The following is a 12,957-nucleotide window of genomic DNA, read 5'->3' as shown; positions in this document are numbered from 1 at the left end:
AAATTTCCTGAAAGGAAAGAGATAAGAACAACGTGCATAAAATAATATTTGTATTTGATGATTTTGGGTTACAATCTCTCTTAAATTTGATCATCTGATTCGATCTCCGTAAGGTGTTGATTTGTGGATGTGCGATTGATCCAAAGGGCCGTTAGGCTTGATCTAAGGATGAACGTTCTTCAAGGGCCGTGGGCTTGATCTTGAAGGTGGATTTGAGCGGATCTTCAAAGAGCCGTTGAGGCTTGATCTTGAGGATGAGCGTTTCTTCAAGGGCCGTTGAGGCTTGATCTTGAATAACGGTGATGAACGGATCTTCAAGGGGCTTTTGGGCTTGATCTTTGAAGAATAGTGATGAACGGATGATGAACGATGAACACTTTCTTCAAGGGGACGTCGGGGCTTGATCTTGAATTGGTGGAAGTTCTTCAAGGGCCTTTGGGACTTGATTTTGATGGTGGATGATTGTTGATCCGAGGGCCCTCGGGGCTTGATCTTGGATTGGTGGATGATTGTTGATCCAAAGGGCCGTTGGGGCTTGATCTTGGAAGAACGAAGAACACTTTCTTCAAGGGCCGTCGGGGCTTGATCTTGAATTGGTAGATGTTCTTCAAGGGCCTTTGGGGCTTGATCTTGAATTGGTGGATGATTGTTGATCCAAAGGGCCGTTTGGGCTTGATCTTAGGATGAACGATGAACGAAGAACGAAGAAGGCTTTCTTGATTCTTCGGGAACTTGGATGCTTGAGAGCTTCGGAGTTTCAGAGCTTCAAGGTGTAATATGAATTCGTCCTCTGAAAAGAATGAAATTGGCTTCTATTTATAGAATTTTCCAATGCCTAATTTTGAATATAATATTCCATATGAAATAAGTCGTTTCTGCCAGGTGTTGACATGTGTCCTATTTGATGACTTTTCCGATGATTCTCGATTTTTTGTTTAGACACACGCTACGTGTAAAATTTATGTAATACATGAGCGTTGAAACTTTGATTTATCGGTCAACATTTATTTACCGAAATTTCGATGTCTACAAATTGATTTGGCTGAGATTTGGAGAACTTATAAAATGGCTTAAAAAGAATTAGGCTGACCTTTTTTAGTACGCACGAGCAAGATTACTATTTTAATTTACACTAAAAAAATCATTTAGTACTATTATTTGGTGATCTTTCTTTTTATTTATAAGTGAGAGGTTTTAGGTTTGATTCTCGCTAAAAAGTGAATTTGAACTACATTAATGCTAGCTTATTGTGAGACTAAGTTCACCATCATTCCCTTAGTGTAGATAATATCGTTTGTTCAAAAATAAAATATCAAATAAAGTAAAAAAATATATATTTACACTAAAAAATAAGAGAAGGTTTAAACTTGAGTGGCAGTGGCTGGAAGAGAAAGATATTTATTGTTATATTGTTAATATGAAAGTGATATGTCGTCAATACATGGTATATGTGTCTTCAATGTATGATCAAATCAATATATCATAGTTAATTCTCGAGTCAATTATTTTCTATTTACTTTGGACACTACCAAAAATGGTTTGTAGAAATTACTTTACAAATAAATTGCTAAAAAGATCAATTATATATATTACAAATGATAGCGTTAGTGAGTTAAATTGTTAGTTGTTAGGCAGCTGTGAAATAAAGCAACAGAATGTTTGATAAACTTTTTTGTAAAAGTGATTTTGGAAGAAAAAAAAAAGCAGTATTATAGTGTTTAGTAAATTTTTATGTAAAATAATTGTGACTGTGTAAAATGACCAAAAATGATTTGGTCTTATTTAGTGTGCCTTGAGGGGCCCACTCCTTTTATTTGGTCTCCTTCTTCTCTCTTTCTTCCTTTTTTTTTTCGGTAAGACTCTCCTTTCTCTCTAACTCTCTCTCTATGATACCCTCACTCTCTCTAATTACCGAGAGAATCACCCACACCAACACCAATTTTCAAGTGAAATCCATACCAATATTCCATGTTTTAGGTGTAGTTTGACCTATGGATTCGAATGGTGGCGTTGCATGTGAAGATCAAGTACTCAAAAATGAAGAAAGCCAACCCTTCCCTCTTGGTGAAAAACTCTTTGACGAGTTGACCTGAGGCTCGATGAAATTGGGGTGCTTCAAACTCAATTCAACCTTCATTTAATCTCAAGTACAACTTCTGTATCTTGCAAATCGAATTTTGGCATGAAATTCTTGGGATTTAACCCCAAGTGTCCTCTATGTGTTCATGCCCAGAAATCTGGTGATCTTCTTGGTCATTTTTCCGGCGAACTTAAGACTGAATCTACACCAATTGTCAAATCTTAACTCTAGGTAACTCTGAATCTATATTGAGCCGAAGAAACCTGGAGAACGAGAGAGATCTGGGATTGAAGTTTTCTGGTTCGGGTTTTGCGAGAGCGTGAATGCAAGGAAATGAGGGCAATTTTGGGTTATTGAAAAATTCATTAAAGATTATTGTTCACCCATGTTTTTTAAAATAAGCTGGTTTTTGGAAGCTGCTATTTGCAGCTTCAAGTTTTGGGTTTATTTTCATCCAAAACTTTTGAAATAAAGCTGATTTTGAGAGTTTACCAAACACCAAAAACCCTCCCAACTTTTTTTTATACCCACTTTTTTTTAAAATCACCTCAATGCCAAATCAGGGCTTAGTGGGTTAAATTGTAGTTGTTAGGAGGGCGAATGGTTTGCAGATATAATATAATTTTTTGACACTGCGATAAAGCGTCATCTGCACTAAATTTATATTATTATAATTGGTTCAAGCTTGCACTTTTGTTGTTTAAGTATAACCGATCTGTTCGTGGCATGCCCAACTCCAGTGATACTAAATGTCATTTGTTTTGTTGGTTCTCAAATCAATTTGTTTTCTTCTTCCTTTGGGTGGACAAGTTTCTCTCAAAAACTAACAAGCTAGAGGGATTATCCCTTGCATAATGCTCAGCTGTAATATGGCTCAATGACTTTTGTAAAACCGATTGAACCAAACCATTCCATTGAAATTGTCACATTGCGGTTTTAGAGTAAAATCGATCGAAATCTTAAACCCTAAACATTAAGTATGATTTGGAGAAGCACAATGAATGTACTTCGCGAATAAAGACTTTCAAAATTCTTTTTATTTAGTTGTCAAGAACAAGGAAGAAAATATCGGTAATATCGAAAATATCGGTAGTTCGAAAACACGGAAATATCGATGGAAATATCGGGATAATATCGATATCGATAAAAATTACATGGAAACCACGGAAATTGTAAGAAAAACTTGGAAATTTATATTGAAACTTTGCAAGATTTTATTTAGTCAATTATCTATTAGTTTATCACAAAAAATTGGAAGGAAATGCATTGCATGATGGATTTAACATTATCAAGTTGATTATATAGCGAGCTGACAAACATTGTGAGTGTAGAAAATATGTAGTAATTAATGTAGGAGTGTGGATTTTGGTCATGCCACACAAGTGCTAACATTGATAATTTAGTATAGAATTTGTGATAAATTGGCATCCAATTTAAGATTTTATTAACTTACAAATAAAGATGATTATCATTTAATTGTAATATGTAAACTTAAACACATAAAAAAACCAACAAAACAAAATTGATATTGAATTCGTGATAATTTGATGTCAAACTTAGGACACTGTTTGACTTTGACTTAAAAATACAAAGAACAAAAAATAATCGTTTTGCTAAATAACATAAAACATTTTAGATTTGGAATGCGGTGGAAAAGCCGAAAAGGGAAGAAACGAAAATTCATAATTTACGAAACTTGAAAAAAATAAAATGGGAGGACGAGAATGATAAAGGGAGAAGCAAAGAAATCGAGTCCGGTCGGTTTGTGGGGGCAACAGAAGCTACACTAATCGAGAAAGGAAGGAACAAAGAAACCAAAGAAAAAGAAACAACCAAAATACCCTATTTCTTTTCTTTGACCCGGAAAAAAGTTCAAAAAAAAAAAAAGCCAATTTTATCTCAGCCAGAAATCCCAAAAAATAAATAAAAAAATAATCCCAGAAACCAAAAACCAAAAAAATCATTATTATTTATATATTTTTTGTGTAGAAGGGAAGGTGGTGCTGGTGCCATCCAGTTCTTCTCCCACCCATCCCTCTAAGCAAACCTTCCCCCATATCCTCTCTCTCTCTCTCTTCTCTTCCTGTCTCTGCAAAACCCATCTTTCAATTTTCCCAATCCAAATCTCTCAAACACCCAATTCTTTCTATGACCATCAGACTCTAAAAAGCCCGATTCTTGGCCATGAGGAGGGGAAGAGGAGCCGCTACGAGACCCGCAACGCCGCCGGCCGAACCCACCGAATCCAGACCCTGTATTGGAAAAGAGGTCCGGTACCAAGGGGTTCGGAAAAGACCGTGGGGCCGGTTTGCTGCCGAGATCCGTGACCCGTGGAAGAAGACCCGGGTCTGGCTCGGCACCTTCGGTCCAGAGGAGTCCTCGCGCTCGGCGGATTCCGGCGGCTCCACTCCCTTTCCACCGTTCAGTAAGCCCTCCTCCGCCTCTTCTAGCTCTGCTCCTTCTTCTTCCTCGTCGGAGCATCCTCCTCGCGAAAATATCGAAAAGATATCGAAAATATCGCGATATTATCGATATTATCGATAATATCGTGATATTTGGACGATAATTAAGTGGATATATGTAAAAATATCGTTATCTCAAAAAAATGATATTATCGGCGAAATATCGCCGATAATATCGATATTTTCATCCTTGGTCAAGAATACACTTCCTCTTTTAGATCTTGCTTCTTTCGTGTTGAAGACACAAATTTAAATCGTATATGTTTCAAAATATTAGTATACTGACAGGCCACATGAAACTACAAGAAATCCACATAATCATAACAAACAGAGAAACTAGAACTACTATGAAACCGGAATATCCTTAACTAGTCGAAACTCAAAAGTCGAAGCGAGATTGATGAAATAAACCAGGTGGCAGATGCTAGATTGAAAGAGTTACTACAGACATGTAGAAAAAATCAAAGAGAAGCAAATGATAAAAAGGTGCCAAATTCCCAATCATCTCCTACCAAATAGGAAAAGAAGCAATAGATTCAAAGTCTTCATAAACTTCTGAAGAATATTATGCCCGACGATGTCATCGCTTCGCAGCTACACAAAACCCGTCGCACCACACCTTACCTATTATCTTCCTCAGTAAGAAACTGAATCGGTCTTGTAGAGTAAGGCGAGGCTCTCAACATAAGATTCAGCATAGTAATATTCATATCCATGAATTCCTAGACTTTAAAATTGCTTGCTCACAAGGTCTAGACAAACTAATTCACACCTATCACCATAATAAAAAAATACTATCAGTCGGAACCAACACTACATCACCACTTTTCCTAAAACATAATGGCTTGTAAGGAACTTCTCTTTGTATGTACTGATTTGGTACTGAAGTGCTTTTATAAAATGTGGGTATCAAAAAAAGTTGAGCTCAAAAATGTGTTTGGTAAACACTTAAAAACAACTCACAGTTTTGGGTGAAAAAAAGTTGAAAACGTAAAGCAGCAAAAATGAGCTTATTCTCACAACACAGTAGAAGCAGTTTTTTTTTCAAAGCGCAGCAATACCAAACCAGCCCATATCTGGTGATGGACATAGAGTTGTCAATTTGGTCCATGACTCTTCCATGCCATACTCTTTCACCACCCATACATCAAGATATGACTCTCTAGTATTAGTAGAATACATCTTGGACAGAGCAATAGATTTCCCGTCACCTGAAATAAACAGTTGCGTTGAGCACGAGGTTATGAAATTCTTTGGTGCCATTATCCTGCGAAATGAATTGCTGCCCACGTCAAACACCAAAATGAAACATTCAAAACCACCGTCTGTCAAACGGCAGAATGCCTCCCAATGAATAGCACCATTAACAAAAGCATGAGGCTTGGGACAACTCACAACTTCACATCCGAAATCAAAAGAACGACTATCACTCCATGAGCCTCCAGCTAGTGAATAAACCTCATAGAAAATATTCGGATCCTCACATTGCTCAGTGATAAGTCTCACAACCTTGTAGTCATTAGTCACAGCATCGAAACCAAAACCAATACCAATACAAGCATAATACATGCTAATTGTCTCGAAGGTAAGACGAGGCTTAGGAAGGGTCACTGACTTTCTTATTGACGGGTTCCATAACATGAACATGTAACCTAAATATTCCTTATCATCAGCAAGGAACACCAGCCCATACAAACACCGACCACACGTAGAAACTTATTGCACAGTTCTTCCCTGGGAAGAATTGGAAATTCCAGCTTGGAGTACTCGTTGAAGGCAAGGTTGTCATAACGCAAATTGCAATGCTCCTCGATTGGCGCTGTACGAACACGGTACAGAAGGAGGCGGTGGGCGTCAGACTGGTTATTAAGATTGATTGTACGGCTGAGTTGGGTGCGAATAAAGCTGGGATTTTTTATCATGGAGTTCCATGACTTGCACACTGAGGTGCATCTGATCAATGATTTAGTAGGTTATCTAAACAGGATATTTGTGAATCATTGCTTCAAATTTTCAAATCCCAAGCTGCAATTTCCATACAGATAAAACAAGAGGGAATTAATTAAAAAAATAATCTAAAATGGAAAAGAAGTAAAAATCAAGGCAAGTGTTTTAACAGCCGAGCAACATTCATTTTAAAAACTAAAAAAATTGCAGATGAAACCAAACATCTCCACTTTATATATGAGAAAAATCAAAACCCATCTGAAAAACCCAAAAAGGATATATATATATATATTTTTTTTAATTAAAAAAAGGCTTCAGAAACTCACAATATTCTGTGAGCCGGAAAATGCAGCTGAGGAAGCGAGTCACGTTGTTGGAGGACGCTTTCTAGGCTCTAGGGCATCGGTTTCTGTAGGTAATTGGGTGAGTGAAATGTCGGATTTATCCAATATGAATCAACATTTAAGTGGTTTCTATATTGAATAGGAATGTATACTTTGATAATAATGTAGATTGTGATTTGATCAAGTGTCTTATATTCTAAGTAGGATTGATGGAGTCCTCAATTGAATGTGATTATGATATTCTACTTGGAAACCAAGAAAGAGGGCTTTTAGGCTTACTTTATGGATGGAAACTCTAACTTTTTGGCTAGTATAAATATCGGTCCCTAAAAACCCCAGAACCACGGCAACTAAGACCATCTCTAAAGGAAGCTATTAATTTTCAAACATCAAAATGATATTTGATGCCTTATGTGGCAATTTGACATTGATAATACCTTTTGGAGTACTATTACACTTACTGAAGGAAAGAGCAGAGATGGAAACATTCGAGCTACGATCTCGAGATATGAAAGTTTTTCTCGGCTATCGGAGGTGCAAGCTTCACAAGAAAGGACATCAAGATGAAGGTTTGTAATCAAGAAAAGGATACAATGCACTTAACATTTGTCACCAACATATGCAAAGCACAGAGCTGGGGTTAACAAGGGGATCAAAACAACATCAAATCTTTGCAGAATGTAATAAGCAACTTTTCTACGAGTGTAAACCGAACAAATTAAAGGGAAACAATGGTTATTTCTAACCAAGAGCATATTTAGTGACAGGATATTCATCATTAAGGGACGGCAGAAAATCCCGATTACAAGTGATGTCCTTTTTCTAGTCGAAACTCGAAATTACAGATAGTTAAATAAGAAGGTTACCAAATCCCAAACATCTCCTAGCAAACAGAAAGGTACTCTTTCAATCACTTGAAAGGCTAGCACTACACAGCAAGGCTAGCACTACGCAGCTACTGAGAAGACATCGTAAAAGTCTTGAAGGTTATCTGCCCCATTTTCGACCTACATGGAGGATGAATGAATACAATTATGCTTCAACGAGCTGTGCTTGATGTAAAGAGAAACAAATCTTCTTCTGTAAGATTGTATTTCATTGACTGAATAAACAATTACATGGATGTACATTTATATAGCCTTTGGCTCTTTACATTTATACCCTTAGCTTCCTTAACTAAACTTGTACAATCCTAACTAACCACAACTAATAACAAAACTAACTACATTTAGTTTTTCCAAACTATTTATCATTAACAGAAATGGATGATGTATCATCTGTCCTAATACACCCCCTCAAGCGAGAGGAGGAATCAGAAGTGATGCCAAGAGGAAGCTTGGAACACAAGTAGCGGAATCTGGTTTTGGACAAGGACTTGGTGTGTAGATCAGCCAATTGATCAACACTGCACACAAACTGCACTTTAAGCAGATGAGCTAAAACCAGTTCTCTAATGTAGTGGTAGTCAATCTCGACATGCTTAGTGCGAGCATGGAAAACAGGATTTGAAGCTAAGGAAATGGCGGAGATGTTATCACACCACAGAGTAGGCAGTTTAGGAATAGAACAGTGAAGGTCACGAAGAATTTTGCAGACCCAAGTGAGTTCTGCAGCTGTGTGAGCCAGAGACCGATATTCGGCTTCTGTAGAAGAACGAGCAACATTGCTTTGTTTCTTGGCACTCCAGCTGATGAGATTAGAGCCAAGAAAAACACAATAACCAGTAGTCGACCGCCGATCAAATGTGCAGCCAGCCCAATCAGCATCTGAGTAGGCAGAGAGAGCAACAGAACCTTTGGTAAACCACAGTCCTTGGGAAAAAGAACCTTTGAGAAAACGGAGGACTCTTTTAGCGGCCTGAAAGTGGTGATCACGCGGAGCATGCATGAATTGACATAACTGATTAACAGCAAAAGCAATGTCCGGTCTAGTCCAGGTGAGGTATTGAAGACCTCCAACAAGAGACCGATATTCAGTCGGATTGGAGAGAAGTGACCCACTGTGATCCAGTTTTTGAGAGCCAAGAGGTGTGCAGCAAGGCTTTGCACCCTCCATATTTGTCCGCTGGAGAAGATCAAGTAAATATTTTGTTTGATGAAGAAAGATCCCGTGGGAAGACCTCTGAACTTCCAACCCCAAAAAATAGTGTAAAGGACCAAGATCCTTCACTGGAAATCTGTCACTTAGCTGCTGAATAAACTGATGACAGAGAGTGGAGTTAGGCCCAGTGACAAGAATGTCATCCACATACACAAGAACTATAACCAACTGAGGACCATTCAATACAAATAAAGATGCATCAGAGGAGGATTGGGTGAAACCAAGAGCATGTAATGCTTGAAACAGTTTATCAAACCAAGCGCGAGGCGCTTGTTTGAGTCCATACAACGATTTTCTGAGCTTGCATACATGATCTGGAAAGAGAGGATCAATGAAACCATGGGGTTGTTGCATGTAAACAACCTCTTTTAAGTCACCATGAAGAAAGGCGTTGCTAATATCTAATTGATTTAAGAACCAATTGTGTTGAACAGCAAGAGTAAGCAGAATTCGAATGGTAACCGGTTTAGCAACCGGACTAAAGGTTTCTTGGAAATCAATTCCCTCTTGCTGATGAAAGCCCTTGGCCACTAGTCGGGCTTTGTATCGATCAACAGTACCATCAGCTTTTGTCTTGACACGAAACACCCACTTGCAGCCGACGACATTTTGAGTGGAATGAGAAGGAACTAGAGACCAAGTCCCTGTAGATAGTAATGCATTATATTCATCCTGCATAGCAGCCCTCCAATGAGCATACTTAGACGCTTGTAAATAGGTGCTTGGAACAAAATCAAGAGGAACTGGGAGTGGATGTTTAGTTGCTGCATAAGCCTCAGGTTTGTAAATTCCTGCCTTAGATCTAGTAATCATAGGATGAACATTAACAGAAATGGGAAGAGGGCGTGGCACAGGTGGTGATACATCAGGACTTGCAGGCAGAGATGCAGGTGGTGAGACATCAGGATTTGCAGTTGGTGATACAGCAGGACTTGCAGGCATAGAGGCAGGATGAGAAGCACCCGGTGAAGAAAGAGACCTCGGGCTAGAGGAAGATGAGGTAGCAGCACCTGGATTAGCAGGTTGAGTAAACTTGCTAAAGTAAAGGTCCATGGAAGAAGAAGAAACTGGAGAAGCAGTGGCTGACCGAGAGTAATGAAGAGGCAGGGACTGAAAAGGATATGCGTCTTCATGAAAGATTACATGTCTAGAGATGTAGACTCGGTTGTCAATAGGATCAAAACAGCGATAGCCTTTGTGTTGAAGACTGTAGCCCAAAAATATACAGCTCTTGCTCTGATACCATAAAGAGAAACAAATCTTCTTCTGTAAGATTGTATTTCATTGACTGAATAAACAATTACATGGATGTACATTTATATAGCCTTTGGCTCTTTACATTTATACCCTTAGCTTCCTTAACTAAACTTGTACAATCCTAACTAACCACAACTAATAACAAAACTAACTACATTTAGTTTTTCCAAACTATTTATCATTAACAGAAATGGATGATGTATCATCTGTCCTAATATGATGGACAACAATAACCAATGTTCAATATAGGTATATCCAAAACGTAAATGATTTGCAAAGATAAACATGCTACTATCAAGCAGCAAGTATTACATAGTCTGCACCTTGAAAGGCAACAATGTAGAAAGAAGAGTTCCCTGTGATTTCACGGGCAAATAACATTTATTAGAGTTATCACTACTAGTACGTCCTGCTATCATTAATCGTCCCACATTGGTGGTTTTTGAAGTATCTTCAATCACCACTTCGGTTCAATGTCCATTTCATGAATGTAAAATAAGCAACCAATTACAGGGCAAGAATAATTCAAGCAACAAATGCATAACAAACTTTGTTCCGATGCCAGAATCTAATGGTCATATCATGTCAAAGTCAGTTGGAGTTTGGAGGTATAAGCGTTAGAAACAAGAAGAAAATGAAAACCAAAGAAAAACCAATGCTATCACCTTACCTGTTCTTCTCCTCAGTAAGAAACTGCATTGGTCTTGTCAAGTAAGACGAGGCTCTCAACATAAGATTCAGCATAGTAATATCTATGTCCATGAATTCCAAGATTTTTAAATTGCTTGCTCATAAGGTCGAGACAAACTAATTCATGCCTACCAGTATCATCCCAATAACCATAAGTTGGTGCCAACACTACATGACCACACTTCCTAAAACATAATGGCCTGTAGCGAACTCCTCTTTGTGGACCTGATGGACTTATGGCATGTTTACGTAAGGGTAATCGGAATAAAGAAAGGGAATTGAATTCCGATTACGGAGTATTCCAGTGTTTACTAAATATTAAGGAATCAAAAAAGTGGTGGAGCCCACACGAAACAAGGAATCCAATTCCTGAAATTGGAGGAACCGGATTCCCTAGTTTTGTGAGGTATTTGAATTCCCTAAGGGCAAGGGAATCAGGAATGCATATTTTATTCCAATTATGCCCTCACTTGTTTCTTATTATCCCAACATTGCCCTTCATTTGACACTCATTATGTCATTTTTAATAAATAAATAAAACCTATTTATATTTTTTTATATAGATAATTTTATTATATAAATTTAATTAAGAATTTAATTTAATTAATTAGTATGAAAATAATTTATTTATGTAAGGGCAATTTAGTCATCAACTTAGTTTTCATTCCGATTGAAGTGAATTAGTAAACAACTTATATAGACTCAATATCATTTTTGCCATCTTTTAATAAATAAATAAAACCTATTTATACATGCTTATATAGATGAATTTTATTATATAAATTTAATTAAGAATTTAATTAAATTATTAGTATGAAAATAATTTATTTATGTAAGGGCAATATAGTAATCAACCTAGTTTTCATTCCGATTGAAATGAATTAGTAAACAACTTATATGGACTCAACATCATTCCTACTCCGATTCATGACAGTTTTAGTAAACAACTTCAACAGGAATCTGATTCTGATTCCACCTCATTTCAATTCCTCCTCAATCCAATTCCCCCTCAATCAAATTCCTCTCAATTTGATTACGGATTAGTAAACGCGCCATTAGAGTTGTCAATTTGGTCCATGACTCTTCCTTGCCATATTCTTTCATCACCCATATATTAAAACAAAGCTTTTCAGTATTCGTCAAATAAGGCTGAAACAAAGCAATGGATTTACCGTCACCTGAAACAAACAACTGCGAGGTCCATGAGCTATGGAAACTCTTTGGTGCCATTATCCCACGAAATGAATCGCTGCCCAAGTCATATGCCAAAATGAAATCTTCATAATCCCCATTTTTCAAACGGCGACATGCCTACCAATGAATGGCTCCATTAACAAAAGCCTGGGGTTTACGAGGATCTGTAACTTCACGTACGTGATCCAAAGAACGAGGCTCACTCCATGAGCCACCAGCAAGTGAATAAACCTCATAAAAAGTATTTGGATCCTCACATTGATCAGTGATAAGTCTGACAACCTTGTAGTCATTAGTCACAGCGTCAAAACCAAAACCAATACAAGCATGGTACCGGCCTATTGGCTTGAAGGATAGATGAGGCTTAGGAAGTGTCACTGACTTTCTGATAGACGGGTTGCATAACATGAATGTGTAACCTAAACGGTCGTTATCATCAGCAAGGAACACCAGGCCATTACAAATTCCATCCACGCGAAGAAATTTATTCATCTTGGGAACAATTGGAAATTCTAGCTTGCAGTACTCATCAAAAGCATGGTTGTCAAAGGGCGCCATGCCTCAAAATGAATAGCCCCATTAACAAAAGCATGGGGTTTTCGAGGATTCATAACTAAACGTGCAAGATCCAAAGGACGAGGATCACTCCATGAGCCTCCAGCTAGTGAATAAACCTCATAAAAAGTATTCATACCCTCACATAGATCAATGACAAGTCTCACAACCTTGTAGTCATTAGTCACAGCATCAAAACCAAAACCAAAACCAATACAAGCGTAGTACGGGTCAATTGTCTCGAAGGATAGATGAGGCTTAGGGAGTGTCACTGACTCTCTTATAGACGGGTTGCATAACTTGAATGTGTAACCTAAACGGTCCTTAT

General features: G+C 37.8%; 1 long non-coding RNA gene across 1 annotated transcript; it reads right to left on the bottom strand.

Moving 5' to 3' along the window:
• Positions 1–7,589: 7,589 nt before the first annotated feature.
• LOC139194014 (uncharacterized) lies at positions 7,590–11,000 on the bottom strand. Its single transcript, XR_011578674.1, has 2 exons — positions 10,861–11,000; positions 7,590–7,840 (listed from the first exon to the last, which is right to left on the bottom strand). It is a non-coding gene; the product is annotated as an uncharacterized lncRNA (long non-coding RNA).
• Positions 11,001–12,957: the final 1,957 nt, after the last annotated feature.

Source organism: Malus domestica, chromosome 03 (assembly GCF_042453785.1).
Source record: "Malus domestica chromosome 03, GDT2T_hap1".
Classification (NCBI taxonomy): Eukaryota; Viridiplantae; Streptophyta; class Magnoliopsida; order Rosales; family Rosaceae; genus Malus; species Malus domestica.
This window is presented reverse-complemented; position numbering and strand designations above follow the sequence as displayed.